The sequence below is a fragment of the Bemisia tabaci genome, chromosome 1 (genome assembly GCF_918797505.1).
Source record: "Bemisia tabaci chromosome 1, PGI_BMITA_v3".
NCBI lineage: Eukaryota > Metazoa > Arthropoda > Insecta > Hemiptera > Aleyrodidae > Bemisia > Bemisia tabaci.
The window spans coordinates 49050397-49072085 of record NC_092793.1 but is presented as its reverse complement, the minus strand read 5'-3'; the positions used below and the strand labels follow the sequence as shown (position 1 = coordinate 49072085).

The window sequence follows — 21689 nt, the reverse complement described above, 5'->3', positions numbered from 1 at the left end:
CCCCCCTCCCCTCCCCGCTCCCGTCTTCCGCCGCCGTCCTGTTGTAAACATGGCCCGGCTCCGCTGAAATCGTCGCCCCTTTGACGTAAGGACGTATCTTAATATCCTTTTGAGCCCTGTTGTACATATAAATCCATGTTATCTGGGGCTCACGTGAAAGTCGAGATACGCCCTTACGTCAGAGAAGCGTCGAAATGAGCAGGGGCTGCTCTAATTAACAGAGCTTTTTAATCATTGTTGCGTTTGTTACAGCGCTTGCCGCCTGCCGCCTGCCGCGTTAGTGTTCAACCTCCTGAAACGTACCACGCATCGCGGGAATATCAGCTCCCTTCAATTTTCGTCACGTAAATCAATGAAAGTTTAATTTACGGGTTGCTGAGACTTCGCTGTTTTCGGAAGCTCGTAGTGTGCAAAATATTCGCCAATGAGTGTTTCATACAGTCTTGGCAAACCTTTATGCCTATAATACAACTGTTGCATAGAATACATACAGATTACCTGGATGAATGAAACAAAAATCACGTTGAGAAGTATCTAAGATTAAACCATTTATTAATGCGAAAGCTATGCTGTAGCCGTAAATGTGGGAGGGGGTGTCCTCAGACCACCTCAGCCCTCCTCTCAACTGGAAAATTTCCACCAAAATCATAATTTTTCCTGATCTTGTGGAATTTTTCATCTTCGGACACCCCCCCCCCCCTCCAAAGAAATTGTTGACAAAAGCTTTACATTTTGAAATTTATAATGTTCTTTTATACATTTCAGGAGTTACATCCAAGGGGAAATCTTATACATGGGAAACGCAATGAATTTACTATTAAACTTATACATTCCGTATTGATGAAGTGTATAAGCATTTTAAGTTTCCGAACCATGTCCAATTTCCCTTATTGACTCTCTCCACTGTGTGCCTGTACAGAGGAGAGAGGAAATCTTTGGATCGGATAGATCCTTTATCAACCCAAATAAAGAGCAGCGAGGTTTAGATGCTCTCAAACGCAGGCCGGAGTTAGCCCGAGTTCAAACCGTTATCAGACAATAAACAAGGCTGTTAAATGGATATTGCGCTAGATGCAAGGGCTCGTTAACTGCGCAATCTAATTACCGAACTCACCGCAAGGTTCGGGTAATTGTACTAACAGGGCGCACATTATCTTTTTAGTCGAGCGTTCCCCATTCGAGGCCCGACAATGGTTCCGCAGTGGACCTGAAATGCTTTGCGGCCTCGAGTTTGTCAATTGGACTATTGTAGCCGATAGAGAGGAAAGTTACTGTGTTTAGGGTCCGGGCGTAAAGAGATTATACTCTTCCTAACGATCCAACGATCGTTTGTGAGGCTCAGTCGCTGACAGAAGCAGAAGAAGAGTATGAACAAGTTGGCACTTTGGATCATTCACTCAGAAACAATTATAAATTTTTTACGGAAATATTTTTGTCAAGTATGGAGATTATGGTATTAAGATATGCAAAAAATTTCTCAGTTTTCTATTATGACGTCATTGACGGGTATCCCGATGGCAGCGTCATCCGAACCTAAGCAAAAATTAGAGGAAACAACCAGAGACAGCCGGAAAAAGCCGATTGCAGCCAAAATAGCTGAGATAGCCGGGAACAGTCGAAGTGCGATGTGTTTCCGAAGTTATTCAGTTGAATCTGTTTGAAAATTTCACTGAATTTTATCGGCAGCACTAAGAAAATTCAGTGAAATTTTCGGACAGCTTCGTCGAATATTTTTTCTGTAAAATAATAAAATGGCGGCGGAAACTTTGAAACGTCGCATGGCACTTTTGATATTTTGGCCGGAAGATGACGACGTAATCAACACATCTGGTACATTCGGAATATTCAATAAAAAAAAATAAGGTTTAGTGACTCACTGTCCTCTTCATGATACTATGTTACAAGAGTCTCCGTAAACCTCCTTTTGTCACAACTTAAACCTCGTGGGGTTTTCTAAAGAAAGGAGCTGTTTCAGGAACGGCTTTAAATACGACCCCATGAACACACCCGTGGCCTCGACTAGAGTCCCTACATACCCAGAGTTAAGACAACTCGATTATCAGTTGTCGTGGACTGGCCAATGACCATGGTGTCACAAAAGTGTGCATCCAAACGAACGATACTGAGGGATAAGGATAAGGAATCCTGCGATGCCTGCCATCCAAAAACAACAGCATCAACTAAACTGATCTATACCTTTCCAAAGAAATTGCAATAAAATAAAATGAGATTGATTTGTGAATCATTTCTCAATCTATTTTCATTTTGGTGCGATGAAAACAACAATTTACCCTTGATAAATCACAATTAGGTTATATTTTCATTATTTTTGCTTCCTTTCGAGCCACCCCCATCTTGGTGCCATCTTTTGTGACTTTACGAGCGAGAATCAATCAGAATTGGATTTTTTTAGGCTTTTTAAGCCCAACCAGAATTGAGTTGTCGTAACTCTGGGTAAAAAGGGGACTCTAGCCGTGACTCTTTGCAAAAACGGTGGATGTGGCGCGGGTGGCGCGTTTCGAGCTAAAATCTGACAGCACGGAGATAGACGTCGAGTGGCAAGTTATCGTTTCCTCTTTCGCGTCACCTCGCTCCTTCCTTCGACCGTCGACGACGAATCACACTTTCATCTCGATGATAATTATTTCGTCGCCCCACCCCGCCCACCGCTCCCTCGAGCTCCGAGTCGTGTCAATTAAACGTGCAAAAGTTTCCTTTTCTATGCTCGCCCACGTTGCCGGATTTCCGTGTCGATATAGAGAGGCTCGATGCACCGAAGGCCAAGAAAAGAGGCGAAACCTTCAACTATGTAAATCTTGAATCTACCGTGATATCCCTATTTTAACAAGTGGGAGCTCGTGTAGTATACCTCCTCGAAGAAAGGCGAAATATGCCTGTATGGAGCAAAACGGATTTTGCATCTACGGTAAAATGTATAAAAAAATTGCGGAAACTCACTTGCTCTCAAAATATCGCACCTTGTTCCTCGTAAATGCTCGTGACTTTTTTTTACAGTTTGAAGAATGGTCTTTGAAATTTTCAAGGATTATTATTGATTTGATCTCCACGAAGGACATGAAATTGAAGATGGGATTTTGAAACACCGAATCGAGATACGTGGTTTGGAAACACCGTCGTATGCCGGTATGAAAGTAATGGAAAGTGCATCAGCAATGCCACTATTTTTGTACACGAAGGATCGCGTGTTGTATGCTTCCTCCGAGAAGGCGAAACATTCCGTGGTATGAAAGCAAGGCTCGGACCGCTCGGCAAGAACTGAGTCCGTGTAAACAGACTAGGCTCATCTAAATTAGGGCATTTTCAGGCACACAAAGAATGGCAACCTCTGTTGACTTCCTAGTCCAGTGTTGGTCTCTCCACGTTATAATTATTCCTATTTTAACTTCATCGGAACTTCCCATCCCGGCGTGTTCCTTGTCAACCTGACCCTGTCGTATTGACAGGGTAGCATTTTCGTCCAAGTCTCCTAAATCTTGTGAAATTCGTCTGTTTTCGCCACGATTTTGATTAACAATAAGCTCGAATAAATGTTTATGACTGAAAACTTGTCAATCATGAGCTTTTCGCTTGAAGGTCTTCATTGGGTGATAACGTGTATCAGATGCCACCTTTGATCACGATGCCTCGGTCGGGTAAAAACTTCGGAAAATCAATACGCTCTTCTGAATCACATTTTTCAAACACACGTTTCAGAAACATTTGTTTATATATTTATTTATTCATTCATGTTCTTTAATTAAATTATTTTTTTTTTTTCAGATTGATCCATCAAAGTCACCGCATGAAAAAGGGCTGAAGCTCACCTGCCTCACAAAAGGTGAGTAATGTTTTCCTGCATTCATTTATTATCACTTTTATTGTCTCTCGCAAGGCGCAACTCCTGATAATTTGAAGAAAAACATGAGCACGTAAGTTCGGCAGGACTCTTACTTCATGATCCGATGTTTCAGAGTCGTCTACGGTTTGGGTAGATTCTACACAAAATTGTTGAGCAACCAAGTTCTTTAGGTTGACCTAACACAATAGAAGTAACACAGAGTGACATGAAAGAGGACATTTTTAACTGTGTATGCAAAAAATACACGGAGAAAAAAACCTCGTGCGTGGGACCCGAAGTTTAGGTCATATAGATCTCTGAAGTTTTCGGATTGAGCATCTGAACACTTTAGGTCGAGCTGTCGAGGTTCGGATCACACATCTGAAACTCCAGTTCAGATGTGAGAACCGCACGAAAAAAATGAGTCCGGCGTTGGAACCGAGTCAGTCCGGGATCATCATTCCCGTAAAAGTCGTGCCTTATCGCCGAAAAACTCGGGAACTTCATCCGAGCTTCACGGGGTGTGAGGCCGAGTCGAGCCCGGACCAAATTACCATAACGTCCGGGCCATCCGATTCCGGGCGGCCCGGGAGCTTCCGCCGGGCTAGTCGGGGACAGACTCCGAGGAGCCCGGAAACCTGGGTTTTTCCATCGGGCCTCGGCCCGCACCATCAACGGCTTGGCAGGTATAGTACGATCCTCCTAGGGGATGCACACGTGTTGGAACAGGCCGGGTCGAGTTCCTCGAATTCGCATCCCTTCGCACGGCGCGGACCGCGAGGAAAAAAAAGAGAAAGCGTCAAGGTTGCCAGACTGTGCTAAAAATCATCCCACTCAATCAGCCTCCTTTACTGTAAGGTATAGTGGAGGATGAACTAGGCACTCAAGTAGAATGTGGCAAGTCACAACTCATACCCTTCTAGTTCGCGCTAGCCCTTCACTCTTCACCTCTCCTCTATCACCCTCATCTCTTGTCCAGTCTCGCAACCCCGTGAATCCACATTCTTCTGAGTTCCGATTCCATCATTCAGTCATTTTCACGTCTCTTCAGAGTCAATACCGTTCCGGGAATTTTTCATCGCGCAGTGCGAATTGCAGATTTTTAGTGAATCATTTATTAAAACTGACTGTTTTGCAGCTGTTTTCTGTGTATTTCTATATTATTCATATTCTCTTACCTGGGGTGATTTAAGGGAGTACGTGGCGTGAAATGTGTCTATAGGTTCGTGTTTCAACTTGATTTTTAAAGTAAAAAATAATTCTTTATAATTATTCGGCGTATCTATCTTGATTTCAATCTGATTAAACATTAAAAAAAATAACTATTCCGGTATTTACCTTTTAGTGTAATTGTAATGTTTTTCCTTCTTTTTATCATATTTAACAGAAGGAATTACACTCAAAGGAATAAAGATAGAATTACTTTCTTAGTATTGATGACTTGAGAACACTAATTTGCATCGCAACATTATATACTTTGAGCTCTCATTCTAATTTACATGAAAGAAACTAATACGAGCATTGTTTCCCAAATTGTTTAGTGATATTTTCCTTCCTGTCCATAGAAAACGTGCTAATAATTTCAAGACTTAATTTTTGTTTGTTTTCACTTCCGAAGAATAAAATTTTGCATCGTTGTAATGCAAGTGTGTCATTTGACGCAAGCCGCGAAAACTTATCTAACAAATTGATATCATCCTTTTATGAATTTTTCTCAGTTGCCCAAGAAAATGAAAATAGATTACAATCTCTTAAACATACCTATGATCAACTTAGTTTAATAAACAGAACTAATACTTTATTAATATTTTCAGACAATTCTCTTTCCTATGCTAAAGGATCTAGTCTTTACGTTTCAAAACATCCCGATGGATATTTTTATTTTGTCACTAACACACCGGATAATGTTCCTTTAAAAAATATTCATTTTTTTGTTTTTCAACCCGTGAATGTCTACTGGTAATAAGTGCTCCTGTATTACGTAAACAAGAAAAAATTAAGGAAAACCAAGTCTTAGCTCTGTTAGATAAAATCGACTATTAATTAGAACGGACGTCAACAACTTTCAAAAGCTATACATATTGTCTCTTTTTGTGTTTTTAATTGTACAGCTTATAAAGTTTTGCATTAAAACGAAAGGAGCTTCCATTCTAGTGAGGGATTGGACAGGGGGGCTAAAAAATTTTCACTGTGGGGGGCGGGAAGCTACCCATCTACAGTAGAGGGAGGGTACCAATTCTCTAGGGGGAGGAGGAGAGCTTCTATTCAAGAGGGGGAAGGGAGGTCTACTCGGGCAGCGAGGTGAATAGGTGAAGGGTTGCAGGGGAGGGACGCATAGTGCATGCGTCCGGGGGGAGGAATGTCTCCCCTCCCCCTCCCGCAGAATTTCGGGAGTAGGTGAGGAGCTGGGTTGCGGGGAGAGGGACCATTGCGCCCCCCCCACACCCCTCCCCCTACGCGGTGCATACTCGCACCTAAAAGCTGGGCCCGGGAAAACCCGGGTGCGCTTGCCGACTGCGACGGCGCAGTTTACCGAGTCATTTCGGCCTCTTTCGCCGAGTCAACCCGGGTTCTTTCCCCGGGATTCTCGGGGTGCTTGACCGAGGGGATACGGGATTTAAATTTCCGAGTCAACCCGGCGGCCGTCACCGTGCCTCCACGGTCTTCCGTTTGAGCACGGGAGACTCGGCTCCTTCTGCCGGGATTTTCGGCAACTCTCCCCGGGTATTTTTTTCAGTGCGAAGTTGTGAGGATGTGGAAACCGAAGTACTTCAGATGTAAGAACTGAAGTTTCAGAGGTGTGATCCAAACCTCATCAGCTGGACCCAAAGTGTTCAGATGCTCAATCCGAAAACTTCAGAGATCCATATGACCTAAACTTCGGGTCCCACGCACGAAGTTTTTTTCTTCGTGTAGCATTGACCTGCGAACTAAACATTTTGCTTTGCCTCCCTCGACTACATTGCCGAGATTGTTAGTGGAGAGCCTCGAAAATATTGTCTCCAACGGTCATGCGCAGAGAAGCAGTCTCGATTCGAACCACCTGAGAGTGCTCGGCGAAGTTCCGACGGCGCAAAAATGCGGGGAGCTTTCAAAGTTAAGTCGGGTGCAAATTTGGAAGCACTCTTCGGAGACGTGCTCCACCCCGAGAAGAACAGGATCAAGGGGTTGAATTTCGCGATCCGAAGACCGGCTCAAGGAAGTGACAGTGATGTTACGGGAGGGGTGGGGGGCGGCTTGTGGAGAGGGGATCGAGGGGTCGGCGAGAGAGGAAGAGTCAAGAGTTTATCTCGCCGCGTCAAACTTGTTACAAGTTTTAATAAAATAATTTACTCGCTTCATTAAGCATTCCTGCTCGTAACGGGTACCGGGCCCCCCTCCCTCCCGCCGGAGCCGGGAGTCCGGTAATTACGTTTGAAAGTTGGCTGTTTTATTTTACGGGTTAGTAATTATTAAAGGTTAAAATGATTCATTTGGATCGCTGCTCTCGTAATTGTGAAAGCATTCTCGGAACTTGAACTCCGACCCGAGTCGCGGCGGAGGATCTTCCGCGTCCTTATCTTGTCTTTTCGATCTTGTTTCTTCTTCCCCGACGACGACGCCCGCACCAGTCAAGAGTTGCCCGTAGCCCCTCATCCCCCCCGCCACCACCCCCCTCTAACCTCCAGTTTGGCCCTTTCCGCCTCCAGCTTTGCCGAATTTGATCCATGCGAAATTTACTTACGCCTCTCGGAGAGTGCTTTCTTCCCCATCCCGATATTCGGCTCTGGTGACCCAATTACAACGGACCATCAGGATGTTCCGATCGGAATTTCTAGGAGCAGACGCGAAACACACTAAACCGGGTTGTCGCAATCAGGGAATATCGAGCAAATTCAGGAAAAACTCGGAAATGTCGGAGAAGATGGCGGAAGCGTTAGGGATGAATTGTTAAGTCACCTTTACTTGCTTTCTAGAATGGGTTTGACGTTTCTAACAGCTTTTGCCCGAAAACTATTTCAAAATATGTCCTTTCGACCATCTTGCTCGCATATCTTCAATAATCAGGGAGTATTACCAAAATGTGTCAGGGAAATCAGGGGAACGTCAGAGAATTTCATTTTCTCAATTCTGTTGCAACCCTGACTAAACATTCCGTAATGTATCTAATAAGTGAGAAGTATCATAATTTAAAATAGATCAACTCAAACTTCCGAACAGCAAAAAAAAAAAAAAAAAAAAAACCGTAGGTGGCAATCAAATAGACTTTACCTATCGCTATCTTTTTTTCTCCTATGATTTTTATCGTAGTCACAAAACTATTTGGATACAATGGCCATTTTGGCTCTTTTAGCCAATATCGGGTACATTGAAACGGAACTGAAGCTAAAAACGACGCTGATCTTCATATCATATACACGGTGCTAGATCAAAAATGCGATTTTTCCCATTAAATCTCGCTAAGCAGCCCCGCGCCGCGTCTGTGCCAAGTTCAATACAGCTTTTAGCTTTAGTTTCGTTTCATTCTCGTTTTCGTTTCAATGCATCTGATGATGGCTAAAATAGCCAAAAATGCCGTCGTATACCAAGTTTTTGTGACTTCCAGTAAGAATCATCGGACAGAAAAGGAATCAACAGGTTGTGCAGATCACAGCGTGTTTTGATGCTCGAAGATCTGTCCAAACTGCAACTCTCTACGTTCAATATTAACCGAGATATCAAGCTTCAAAAAAATTCGGTGGATGACTTCATAAACCGATTTTGTCAAGGCGTGATGTTTCGATTAATATTGAACGTAGAGAGTTGTTGTTTGAACAGATCTAACTGTTTATATAGCTGATCTAAAAGAATCGAGCAACAAAACACGATTCTGTGACCAGCGCAAATGACCCATTAGCATGACATTCGATCGGAGAAACCAAATGAAAGCAAATGGATTATATTTCCTGAGAAGACACCGCTGCTTTTGGCTCATTAGGAAGGTCCATCACTTTCGTAAGTTTCATTCTCACTGGATTTTTCCTTTACAGTTTCGAAGTTTTTCCCGCGGCCCTCTCAGAAATGCGTATCAGAAAATAACGTTTGAGAAGTCCCGCAATATCAACGGTTTTTCTGGAATACAGCGGCTCAAAAATGGCCTCAAACGGATCCTGAACTTTAATGAACTTACTCTGTGGGCTGATTCGCGGAAAAGCATTCATTGATGGTGGAAACCTTTGCATCTTTTTCTGCGAACTGATCGTGCTCGGTTGTTTACAAGCTTTGTTGCCTCTCGAAAAGCACTTATTCGGAACCTTACAAACCGAACAATTTTCAATTACGTGAGGTTTTCATTGAAATACTGATCTCGAATGACTTCTTATTAGAGATTGTTCATCTACTGCCCAACGCATTTTTTTTACATGCACTCTCGTTCCCCCTGCAGCGCTATACCTTATCGCAAATTAGACTTATTTCTAAATAACGTAACATTGAACAGTAGCCATTGTTGTCCCTTCATCGGAGTGTGGTCCAATTTTCTTTCTCTCAAAGGAAACTTCAATCAGCATTGATCTTCAGGTAATGAAGAAGTTCTTTCTTCGAATAAAAGAAAAGGGTCACTACTTATGATTGTCCACACGAAAGTAACCGTAGAATATTAAGGCAATTTTTTCGGGAGAACTAAACTTCCAATTATTAACGTCGAGTAAGGACCGAAATAAAAACTTGAGTTTGTGACGGAAAAGGCCATCAATTATTCCATAGCTCAAAGTGAGCGAAGTTCGGTTCATTTTAAGTCATTAGAAGAAGTGAAATTGCTTCAAATCCCTGAAATTCAAAGTTCCGAATATAGCAAACTACATGTTTGCTCAGTTATACTTTAAATGTATGTTCTCCAAACTTTCAACTGTTTTAGCTTTCAGTTGTATTTATTAATATTGTTTTTTTTTCTTGTATTATGAAAATAGGTAGGTATCTTAATAGTTATTTTAGGTTATTGCATCGTTTACGCATCTTGTCTGCGATGCTCTCTGTGCGATAAAAAAATCACGAAGGTTTCCAAGAATTGGCGTCAAGTAGTTTTCCATTTCAAAAATAAAATATGGTCAGAAGTTTGCAACGTCGCAGACCGAGATATGTGGTCTGGTAGTTTGACTGTTGAATTGTCCTTCAGACTGGCCGATGCGTTCCCGGGAAAATGGTAGGAAGTAGCATCTGTCCGGAGCGGGTGAGGATTCGGCGTGGTTAGGTTCGAACCTAAGGATGCAATTATTCGTGTTCGACGGTTGTCATTTTTGCATAAGCAATAAACCAAAGGCGCACTGGCTTTCCTTACACTCACAGCAGCAATGCAGCTCGGCCCTCTTGTATAGAAGCACAATGACCCATTCAATGTTGAGGGGCAGATACAAGTGTGAGTAGCTGCTGCGTGTGAAGCGCCAAAAATTTTGTCACAATTCATCCGATTTTAAGATGGGACTTTGATAAAGTTGAAAAAATATCAACAGCTACCCGGCCTAACCTAACGGGCGCGTCCAATTTCGGTACAAAAATAGTGAGACAATTCGGCACACCGTAATTTTTAAAATTTAAGGAAAGTTTAGGTATCTCGAAAGATTTAAAGCACGGCAACAATAGATATTGAAGATGTCCACTGATCAGGCCTGACAGTGAGATTACCTGTTCACCATACGGTCGACGTCGCGGGTGCATATTGTGATAAAATTGAGGACATTGTACGCGAAAACCCTCTCTTTTAATACCTCCGAGGCAATGGTCATCACTTCGTACCAATCTAGGTAAGCTGAAGATTTAACTTTTGCCTAAAACGGATAAACTTCCAAAATTTATGTTCATACCGAAATGGGTCAGTTTTCTTTCTACCCCAATTGTGTTCGATAATTTGGCACAGTTAGTGAGAGTTTGATAATATTCTGAATGTTGCCAGGTTGTGCTACGATAGGAACTGCGAAACTGTAAAATGTATGCCCCTTAAAATTTATGGAAGCGGCCGAGAATGACGCAGAAGCACCATCACATTGAGTTATTCATGTAGCGGTGCCCCGATATTCGGGGGCTTCACCGATTGCCGTTTGCCGCGAAGGAAGCGTCGCACAGTGGAGCAAGACACCTTCAAAGTGCAAACATGAACTTTTTGACTAAAACTGTAAATTTTTGAGTGTATTTCGTCACGTTTTAAATTGGCAGGGTGGGTTCCGTTAGAAAACCGTACGAAAAACCCGATGGGATCTCTTTGATACGTCTATGTATTGTTCTAGAGAAAAATGTTTAACTTTCAATATCGTATCCACCCTCTTGGTGACTTGCTCCACTTTGCGTCGAGCCGATCTCGAAGGCGTCGAACCGATCTCCGATGTAACTCGATTTCTGAGGACCGGCGCGTCAGCAGACGCCCGCCCGCGCGGGAGCCCAAGATGTGCTCCGGGGGATTTGAACAGGGGCGCACTCTGTTGACAAATAAACTCAAAATAATGCTCGTGCCAAGCTCCTGAATCATTCAAGTAATCATAGGCAAGTCCATATAGATTTAAACCCTTGAAAAAGAATCTCGACACGAGCAAGAATGAAAACCTCTCAATTTGGAATACTAATTTGCGAATGGAGATGTTGCATGTGTAAGAAATTTGCGATTTGACTGTTGATTCTTATGTAAAAGTTCGCGAGAAACACGATGGTGCCACTGGTTTTCTCTGAAATCAACTCCCAAGCTCAAAAAAAGCTTTCATGTTGAGGCCAAAATGGAGGGGATATCCCACCCTACCCTGAGAGTCCACCTCTACATCAAGACAAACTCACCATGCAAAGATAGGGAGCAAATACATTGACAGGGCTGCCACTTTATTTGGTGACTCAATAACTGAAAACACGGCAATCCTGTCAATGAATTTGCTCCCTATCTTTGCATGGAGAGTTTGTCTTGATGTAGAGGTGGACTCTCAGGATAGCGTGGGATATCCCCTCCATCTTGGCCTCAACTTGAGAGCTGTTTTTGACCTTGGGAGTTGATTTCAGAGAAAACCAGTGGCACCATCGTGTTTCTCGCAAACTTTTACATAAAGAATAATAGTCAAATTGCATATTCCTCACACATTTAAAATCTCTATCATAATTTTATATGTATATTATTCTTTTTCTTCTTCTTCTTTTCCTTTTTTTTGCGTAAATCCCATGTATTGGCATCTGAAGTTTGGCACGCACCTATGAACCCTCATAGTTAATTTCCATAATTATTGACCTTCAGTCTCTCTATGAAGTGACGTTATTAACTACGTTAGATGTATCTTGCACACAAAAAACCAGCGTATCGCATCTCATACACTGTGTTCTTTAAGGGTGGCATCAAAAACACCCATTTACTTGTGCAGAACTATCGAATACTTCGTATATAAAACGACTCAGACATATTAAATCCATCCATTGACTGAGCAGGCGTGAAACGAAAAATTTATTGGCGAGCAGGCAACAGGAATTCCGATCGAAGCGAATTCGGAGCCGCGAAATTGAGGATTTTATATCCTCGTTAGGGTTGAGGGGAGTCATCGCAACATACCTGCATGGAGGTGCCGAATCTAGATGCGGGGAGCTCTACTCAATCTCCAGTGGCGTGGCGCGCTTCGCGATATATCGATTGATATGTCATTTAAACCTATGCGAAAAGATCGATAAACAGGGTGTTCTCAACGAACACCATAATAATCGATTCTTTACCACAGCTGCAAATGGGGCAATATCGATAATCGATCATTCACGCCTCCCCACTGACTATCTCTCGTCGCCGAGTCTCTGATTCAGACGAGGAAGATTTGCATTTGCTCCGGGGGAGCACTGACTGTGCGCCTCTCAGGAATTTTTCGCTCTCTTGCTTTTCGGGGAACGATCGAGTTACTCTCTCTCTCTCTCTATCGTATTTTTACTCAGCCTCATAATCTGCACTGTCAAAAAAAATGTAGATAGATAGATAAAAATCAGCTGAACAAAATTGCATGTCTTGCTCCCAGAACTGCCCAACTCGGAAAAAATGGAAGTTCCATTTTATCGCAGAAAAGGGTTTTTTTATGGTAATATATTGATGTTTTTTTTTTTTTTTTTTTTTTTTTTTTTTTTTTTTTTTTTTTGCGTGTGTCGCACTAGGTGGTTTTAAAATTTCCAAGGAAACACCCAGTTCCGTAGAAACGTTTTGCCTAGCAATGAAACGTAATAAACTGTTGAAGACAGTTCTTTTTCCTCCGTATTCCAGGCACACAGAAAAATTCTCCAAGGAAATTAAACTTCTTCAAAGAGTTTTAAAAAATCAATAGAATTTTTCGACTCAAACTATCGATTTGTTAATTTTCAAGTTTGAATCCGATTTTTTCTGAAATTACAAAAATATCACTAAATGATTGCATACTCTTGAGAGTCGGTTTTTCAACTTTTCGGAGCGCAATGCGCAAAATGCGCTTGAAAATAAGCCTTTGGTGCTTGATATTTGTCAGACGCAACCAGCCGCGAATTTTTGAAGCTGCGGTTCCGATATACATTCAAACTACTAATTTGCGCCCCTCACAAAATTTCATGCGCCATGAGAGGAAATAACGTATGCACTAATCATTTTAGTCTTAGAAAAATTGAAGGCGCCTTCAAAAAATTAGGCCTGCCAGCAAAGTTCTCTACCTACAAAATTTTTACCCAGGAGCTGGAAACAATTACATTTGTAAAGAGATCTTTGTTGATTCTATACAATTAAAGTTCGAAGAAAGAGGCTCACGGTGCCTCCTCCTCCTGCTGTCGTGTGGGTTTGAGAAGATAAAGGCCATGGGCATCAGCCATAGGCACAAGTAACGGGTTGAAAATTTGTAAAAATATTCACATCGACAGGGATTTAATCATTGACCTAATCAGAAACTTTATAAAATGAGAATTCGCTTGAAATAACTCGACTCCATCAAGCAGTGAAAAGAGAATGATTCCGCCTCTAAATAGCAGCAAATACATTGACCTTTCATGTTGGATTCCAGTTAGGTATTATTGATGCATATTTATGATGCAGATGATGCATATTCCATGTACATTTTTGACTGAGTGTGTAAATGTATGATTTACTCTGTTAATTTTTCAACTAATTTAGCATCCGAAATAATTTCTCCCATACCGCGCGAACGTAATGCATATTTTGTATAGATTTGAACTAGATAATGACACAAGAGGAACCTCATTATTCAATCGGACACTATCCGTTTTCGTAAATCGTTGATCAAAGTGAAAGTTCGAGAATGTGTTCAAACTACCACCATTTTTTTTGTTTAAAACTGAAAAATGAAAGCCCTGGCTAATCGAGTCTTAAGAGCTGGAATCTGTACGAATTGCGTCCGTATTCGTTTGCATGCCAAGGATTGATTTGTGTTTCCTCTGCAATTAAAAATTCGCTTTTTCATTTTGACAAATATATGTTCTCAAAAATGTCTCCACTTCCCTTAATTGTCTCGTCTTTTGTCGTTACTTTGATGTGAAATGAAAATCGATGTCCGATAATTTCCTTCAGAAATCAACAAGATCAACACAACATTCGGTGAGCATTTTTTACTGACTCATGTCAACACTTCTGTGCGTGTGATTGCAAACATTTTGTATTTTGATACAAATTTTATCATGTCGAGTAAACCGAGTAAAAGTGTATCAGCTCTGAAAAAAACCTTCATTTTTCCTTAATCCAGTTTCACGCAAATGTTTTAGGTATAAATCAGGGAACTAGAAATCTGTATTCTTTTTTCGTATTTTGAGAGTCCTTTTACCGTGGACGTAATTCAAAGTTAGTTGTGGGAAAGGGATGTATGAAAAATCGGGGAAAATTCTCCCTTCCCCCCATGGATTTTGACCAATTTTCAATGTCATTCCTCATTATAGGATATGCCTTTTCCCAAAATCTCAAGGCCTGAAATCCAGAAGACAAGAATCCGGAAGAATCTTATCCAACTTAGCAAAGGGGTGTATGCAAAATCGGGAAAAATTCTCCCCTCATGGAATTCGACCAAGTATCAATAAGTCATTCTTCATTATAGGATACTCCTTTCCTCAAAGTTTCAAGGCCTAAAATGAAATTCTTCTGTTTTCGAAAACATTGCGATGGATCGACTGCGCAACTCCGCGCGGTTTTCGCACGAACAAAAACACAGAGCTCGTGTGTAGATACGTATGCTTAAGGGCGGGACTCCGGGGTTCATTCCCGCTCGGAAATATTTTTGTAATCTTGGTTCAATGTGTCACGATTCGAAGTTATCAAAGTGAGAGGCCCTTACACCATTAATCCGATGTAATTCCTGCTCGAGTTCGTGTCAAATCCAATTATTCGGTAATTATCCCTGCAACCTAGGGCTCGGCCTTTGAAAGCGCAACAACCCCCCTCCCCCGGCGCCCCCGGTGCCCCACCCCCTCATCCGGATCCCGCATGAAATGATTCCGTGTCATTTCGATTCGATAAATCAATTTGACCCGCTCACCGTGAAGCGATTGTTCGCCAAACTAAATCTGTTTTTTCCCCCTTTTTTCCTCGGCTGCCTTTCCTAGCCTCACTTCATTTATCGTTTCGCTGCAGTGTACGTTTGATTTATCCGAGGACCGGATCTCAAACGCATTCAAATTCATTTCATTTGCCAATAGCTTTTAATCCCTTCGCAAACCAATTCAATAGTGCTCTTGGTTTTTTTTCTTCTTTTTTTTTCATCCGGTTCTGAGTCTTCTTTTTTTCCCATCTCATACCAAGATTAATTAGGGCTCGCCCACCGTCAGCTTGCTTGTCGCGTTGCGCGCTGTTGCCGGTTCATCTTTGTCACGCCGTTCGAGTGCCGGGAAACGGGGGTTTCCCGGCGGGACTTGGCACGCGGAGCGCTGTTTTATAGCGCGGGGATGGAGTAGCCATTGGACGGGGGGCCGGGAAGGTGTCGCATCTCTGCTGGCATTCGCTCGCACGTCGTGTTTTTGTCTCGTCGCTAACGCGCGGCGCTGGCAACGCTCCACGTTTTCCGACACCCTCCCGGAGCATTGCTCTACCAAGCAAAAACCACGCAACTGCCGAGGGATACCCCTTTTCATACGCGTTTTTTAACGAGCACGGCAGAGCATAAGTTAAGTCACCGGAGTCAAGCACAGGAGCTTTGCGATTTTCCCCGGTACATGGAAAAAACTCGCTGTGTTCTAGAAATACCCGTTCATTTCATTTCATTTTTTTCTCTTTTTTGTATGAGAGTCTAAATTGCCCATAACGGCTTGATCACGTATGGTCCAAATGGTATACACTGGATGTAAAATGAAGGTACAGTAGGCCACATTTTGACGTACTTCAGTTCCAAGAAGATTGTTGAGTGAAGTGAGCAGCGCTTTGGATAAAATTGTTCCATGTTTCAATACTTTCAAGCGTGACTAAGTTCACTGGCAGACTATGATTACTAGGAGATCGTATAATAAAGTTCAACGCCTTTTTTTCTCAGAGGAAGAAGTGCGTCTTTCAACACGCAGTCAAGTATGAAGTTCGAAGAGAAATTTTGAAGGTGAGAAAGGTACATTATAAATGTTGAAGCGAGACACAAAAATAAGGAGAAATGTCCAGTGTAGAGTGATCGAAGAGTCTCTTGAGAAAAGAGGCTCTTATGACACGTAGAGCCCCACTCCCGCAGTTGGGAATTTATTTTACTAACGGTCCAAACCTACCGAAACATACCGAAAATTTTTCCATGTGTTTGTTTCTACCCGCTTGAATGATTTTACCTGTGTTGTATAGTGGGAGCAGAGATCGTAAGAATTTATATAAATAATTCTGCCCCTCCCCTCCCCCAGGCAGAACGATATGAATGTAGAGCAAAAAGGGAAAAAAGCTAATTTTGTTAGATGTGGATATACATCCAAGTATACAGGGTGTACCAAAAGTCCGTCCCACCCCTGCTAACTTTTGAACGAATTGAGCTAGGGTAATGAAACTTTGGGAATCTTCCTATCTCAATGGGGACCATCTTTTGGGGGGGTCAAAATTTTGGTCCCCCCTCAGGGGGGGCGCGGGGGGCCCCCAACTTTTTTTTTTTCAAATGGCAACCCCTATCTTGTGATACATCATTCGAAAGAGCATAACAAACTAAGAATTTTGGCGCAAACCGCAGATCAATATCTTAATTTTTGACCGAGTTACGATAGGTCAAAGGTCAAATTTGACCTATTTTCAAAAAATCATAACTCCGGTTCAAATTATCGTAAAGAAAAAAATAAAACGGGAAAATTTACCAAATTGTGTCCGCTTTTAAGTAAAAATTGCAGAAATCACTTTGATTGAATTTTAAGGGGGGGCTCAGACCCCCAAATACGTCAATTCAAAGGTCATTCAATTTTCCCGCGAAATAAGCCAATTTCCCCTAGATTTGCCTCCACATTATCTCAGTAAGGTCAAAATCAGTTCAACATTACGTTGGCAAGTCCCCAAATTTCGGGAAAAGTTTTAAAAAAAACGAAATTTAAGGTGATTAAATTTGACCGTTTAAATTTCGTTTTTTTTTTAACTTTTCCCGAAATTTGGGGACTTGCCAACGTAATGTTGAACTAATTTTGACCTTACTGAGATAATGTGGAGGAAAATCTAGGGGAAATTGGCTTATTTCGCGGGAAAATTGAATGACCTTTGAATTGACGTATTTGGGGGTCCGAGCCCCCCCTTAAAATTACAGCGAAGTGATTTCTGCAATTTTTACTTAAAAGCGGACGCAATTTGGTAGATTTTCCCGTTTTATTTTTTTCTTTACGATAATTTGAACCGGAGTTATGATTTTTTGAAAATAGGTCAAATTTGACCTTTGACCTATCATAACTCGGTCAAAAATTAAGATATTGATCTGCGGTTTGCGCCAAAATTCTTAGTTTTTTATGCTCTTTCGAATGATGTATCACAAGATAGGGGTTGCCATTTGAAAAAAAAAAAAGTTGGGGGCCCCCCGCGCCCCCCCTGAGGGGGGACCAAAATTTTGACCCCCCCAAAAGATGGTCCCCATTGAGATAGGAAGATTCCCAAAGTTTCATTACCCTAGCTCAATTCGTTCAAAAGTTAGCAGGGGTGGGACGGACTTTTGGTACACCCTGTATAAAGTATATAGTCTCTTGTGGAGGCTCATTGAAATGTTCAAGTGGTACTCTCTCAGCTTTTTGCGGGAAAAATTCACTTTTACAATGTTACCAGGATTGACCTGTCGCAACGATCTCATAGGGCCCATGGGATTTCAATGGCTCTCTATGACGATTTCATAAAGACTATAGAATGGTTGACCCTGTGTGGAGGTTGAATAAAGAGACCAATATGAATGGGGCAGCTAGAGTGACCAAAGAGAACCTTCAGGATACCCAGCGGGACCTTGGTTATGGATTTTATATCCCCATGGGAACCATAGGCTAATTCCCTATGGGTTCCTATGGGAATCCGTGCATTATCCCCATAGGATCGTTTTGACAGGGTAGAGAACTGTTTTACCTTGTAAAAGCGTACCTCAGTAATTAAAAATAATATTTGATCTGTAATCCCCTGCAATTGTCCTTCCGATCAGAAGTGCACCTTTCAAATGTATTTGTTGTCAGTTGTTAGTCTTTTAATTGTAAAAAAAAGGAGTGACACGATCCCAGCAACGTTATAATGCCTCAGATCACTTTTTTAAAAGATGCTATTTTCCAAGACTTTCTCCAGGAATTCCAGTTTAGATTTTGCTACTCCTTACCGGTAACCTACATTAACTTCCAAGGGACATTCTCTTTCTGACTTTGTTTTTGCTTTTTCCCGGGATTGGCACTGACTCGTTGGAAGTTTTATCTAATCAAGATGAAGTTCAAGCAGACCAAGTTGAATGAGAGCGAAACTGCGTCTTTTCATCTGATAAACTTGCTGTTTTTTGGATTGGTGTGTCACGTCGAGTTACGCTGCGTCGATGATTTGTGCACTATTTAGAACAGAGATGCCAATTCGTGCAGGGGTTTCACGAATTTTACAATGTCTCTGATGGGAGAATGATGAGATTCGTTAGTAAACCTGTGACACTGCTCTTGAATACTTATGGTAATATGTCTGCTATTCTCTGAAAAAATTATCTCAAAATTCCTCAGTCCGACTTTTGCTCAGTTCAAAATAAGAAAGATATTGCTCATGCTTGACATAATTTGACGTAATTTGCCCAAACGGAACCAGAGACAGGTGGAGAAGAAGGGGTGTGCTCGTTAGCCGATGGCCGTAAGAATGAATGGGAACTATAAAGCGCCAGTGACGTCAGCGACAACGAGACCGACGCGACGTCGGCCGCGGTCGCCAGGTGAATTATTAACTCATGAGCCCTATTCACAACGCTCTTGTTACATGCTCATGGCTCATGAGTGCTGCATTCAGTTGGCACATAGCTCCGTTTGACAAAATGTAAAATCCCGCCTTTTCATTTCTCTAAAAGGAACCAAGCTCACTTTTATTTTACATTGTTTCTTATGCAGCTTTCTGGCAGTGGCGTGGCGTGACTTTATCCGGTAGGCGTTCGGTAGGAGTGTTAACTTTGGGGGGGGGGGGGGTCAGGAAGGTTCACTTCCCTTCCTTAAAGGGGGGTTCGGGGGGTCTGCCCCGGAAATTTTTTAAAAAATGAAGCCGCAAGAACACGAATTTAACCCTTTCTGGTGAAAATTGTGCCGGTAAATTGTCATTGAAATTTTGTTCTTTTTACCGATCGGTTTCCTGTAATTCATTTGTTTAATGATAAACGTATTTTCGCAACACGCACGCAGGTGAGAGGTGGGAGAGGGAGTCTGGGAAAACTTGGGAGATGCGGCCCGCAGGCGCAGGGGGGGATGCGCGAGGCGGAATCGCTGGCATAGAGGAAATTCGGGCGGTTCGCTAACCCGCGGACCACTGCTTATAAGATAACTGCTGGGACTGATGAACGGCTATCCTCTCTCGTTCTTATCCTTCCCTTTCTCCTTTGCTGTGTTCCTCTCCGCGAGCGCAGTCCGCCGCACTCGTCTCCGAACCAATGCTCACGCTCCGCTTCTGCGCGTGCGCGGTAGCCTCTCCTCTCTCGTGTTACCCTTTTGACAAGTTCTTCATTCACCCAGGTTCTCTCTCCTCACCGTACGCATATACATCCAGGTTCGGTAGCCGGAGCGGACCACGCGTCACAGGATTTTCTCTCTCCGCTGCCCCACTGCCGCTGTCGGAAGCCAAGCGACGATACTTATTTGCGATTACTATTCTGTATTCTGTATTCTTCCACTTTCTTAGCCATTAATTTATTAATTGTTTCAAATATTTTGTGGTGTTCGGCAACACTGCGAACCGGTTGGGACGCCACGCCACTGCTTTATGGAGCATTATCCCATCTTTCCCACTCGTTTATAGTTCCGTTTGCAGAATTTTGTTCGATTGGACGTATTTCTGCCAAACGGAACTTATGGCTTTAAGACATGAGCCCTGAGGACCCATGAGATATATGAATAACAGGCTCATGTCATATGGACATGGTTCGTTGACAGAATCCGTCCCAATTGATCATCAGTGGGCGGAAAATGGCGTTGACCTCCGAACTGAACTGTTGCCTCACCCGAACTTATTGCCTCGATTGTTAGTGCGAGGTCTCTGAAGGCCTAGATACACACGGCGATTAATCGCCGCGCGCGAAAGACAAAAGCCAATGGAGAGCCTTGATTTCGATGTATCGACGTTAATGGATCGAAATCAAGGCTCTCCATTGGCTTTCGTTTTTCACTCGCGGCGATTAATCGCTGTGTGTATCCAATCCTTAAAATATATCGTCTCACGATTATATTTCAAAAATTGCTGTCGCTGCTCCGTTGTGTCTCGAACGGCGACAAAGCTCAAGGCTATATACATGGCGAGACGGTATTGTTGGCGCCAACCGGCAAGTGTGCCCCATGAGATCTCTCTTTCGGTTAAACTCGGGAGTCGGGAATTGCTTCGTCCGAAGTTTCCTGCTCCATTTAATTACGATCTAAGTTTCGACACATCCCGCGATCGGCAGCAGCCCGATAGACAAGTCCGCCGCCGCCGCCAACTCCATCGCGGAAGATGCCGCGAGATAATTTTGAAATATTGGATGGAGAGGTAACACTTCTCACTTTCAATTGCTTGCAGCTTCGCGATAAAGTAGGGGTTGCACTCTCACGTGAGCTCTTAGACTCCTGAGAGTTCTTGAGTGACACGGACCATCTGAAAATAAAAAAACGAACTCATCGCGAAGATATGTTTCAGATGTTTCTCTATTCCTCAATAGTACCTAGCCCAACCTAACCTAACACGACTAGAAATAATGTAATGCGCCTCAAAACCATAAACGAATTTTGACTTGCGAATACATTTTACTGAAGGCAAATGACGCGGAACGCAGTCAAACACAGAATAATTTTTTAATTTTACGTAGCTCAGAACCCCACCCCTTCATAATTATGGCTCTTACGCACAACTTAAACCGTCCGAAAGCTGGAAGAAGGAAGTGTAATACCCTCAGAATTACATATACAATTCAATTTGGTAAAAATTGGTGCACATTATTTTCAACCAGGGGTCCACGCCCTCTGATCCTGACCGGTTCACAGCTCAATCTCCTGAAGGGCCTCTCGCCCCGGACGTCATGCGCAACGCATTACCCTCGCCGTACTTTCACATCATAGAAGTAAGATACGTTACACATTCCAACTTTTCCTGCTTTCATGAAAACCCCCAAATACGTTAAACGCAACAACAGCCAGCTCAACCGATCCATTTTTTGTTTATTTCAAAACTCAATTGAACCGATTATTTTCCTAATCTCGTGAGCGCCAACATTTTGAATGCGAGGAAAACAAGAAAAATAGTTTTATTCGTTTTATCGACAATCTGCGA

General features: G+C 42.6%; 1 protein-coding gene across 2 annotated transcripts in view; it reads left to right on the top strand.

Annotated features, from left to right (window-relative positions):
- Window positions 1-21689, top strand: part of LOC109039500 (uncharacterized) — a 264367-nt gene that overhangs the window by 75239 nt on the left and 167439 nt on the right. For both annotated transcript variants that reach the window (XR_011900209.1, XM_072302347.1), the window contains exon 2: window positions 3781-3838. The gene's annotated coding sequence lies outside the window, so the exon portion shown is untranslated. The remainder of the gene's footprint in view (window positions 1-3780; window positions 3839-21689) is intronic.